General features: G+C 42.6%; 1 pseudogene; it reads right to left on the bottom strand.

The window, feature by feature from the left end:
- Positions 1–436: 436 nt before the first annotated feature.
- On the bottom strand, positions 437–642 carry LOC141141855 (U2 spliceosomal RNA; annotated as a pseudogene).
- Positions 643–1,038: the final 396 nt, after the last annotated feature.

The following is a 1,038-nucleotide window of genomic DNA, read 5'->3' on the forward strand; positions in this document are numbered from 1 at the left end:
GGGGAGACACAGGCTGTGGAATGCCTCGACTGACTTTTAGCTAGCTGTAGCAAGGGGGACAGAAATGTAGTAAAGTCAGCCCCATTCTAAAGAACTCTCTAAACTGGCAATAAAGGCTTAGTTATGGGCCTTGGGAGATAAGATAGAATACTAGCTGTCGAAATGTGTCTCCCTGCTGACTTATTGACTTGCTAACTTAATAGGTTTGGCTTCTTGCAACTGCCACTCCACCTGCTGCTTCCTGACCAAAAAATATGGAGTAAGGAGGGAGACAGGCCAAGAAACGGACACGAAGCAAAAACACCAATAGAGACAGGGGTTAAATGCAAGTTTATTGCAATTATTAAGAGCTTGTGAGCAAAAGCAACATTGCGAGTGAGCAAGCAAAAGGAAGATTTGTGTTGTTGTTCAATCTGTTTTTTGAAACTGCATAAGAGAGGGGTGCACCGGTCCTGGAGGTACTGCAATACCAGGTCGATGCGTGGAGTGGACAGAGCAAGCTCTTCTTCCATCTCCCCGTTCTAAAAATCCATTTAATATATGGTCCCTAGAAAGGGGACATATCAGATATTAAACTGATAAGAACAGATTTTTTTTTTTTACGCTACTCAGACTGAATCACTAACTCAGCACAAACTCAAGACTCCTTCACTGAGCAGCGTTCCTTGCATCATCTAGGCATAAGTATCAAAACCAATACAACATTATACACATAAAAACATTACACATCACCCCCCACCTCTTAAAATTCCAAACCTCTTTTGCCTCCTCCTTTCCATTACCAACACATAGTATAGCTTAGCCACACACAATTCCACTCAATCTTTCTCTGTCAGCACCAACTTTTTTCTGCAGCACACACCTTGCTTCCCACACCACTTCTTTTAAAAATAGCTGAAAAGATAGACATTTTTCGCTGTGCCTCCTTTCCACCACCACCCAACCCATACACAGCAGAAACATAAGACACTTTTTCTACATTTATCACCCTCCTTAGGAAACCTTCCATCCTCCTCCACACTTCTTTCATGAAGGCAC

This window comes from Aquarana catesbeiana, linkage group LG04, assembly GCF_042186555.1.
Source record: "Aquarana catesbeiana isolate 2022-GZ linkage group LG04, ASM4218655v1, whole genome shotgun sequence".
Lineage (NCBI taxonomy): Eukaryota > Metazoa > Chordata > Amphibia > Anura > Ranidae > Aquarana > Aquarana catesbeiana.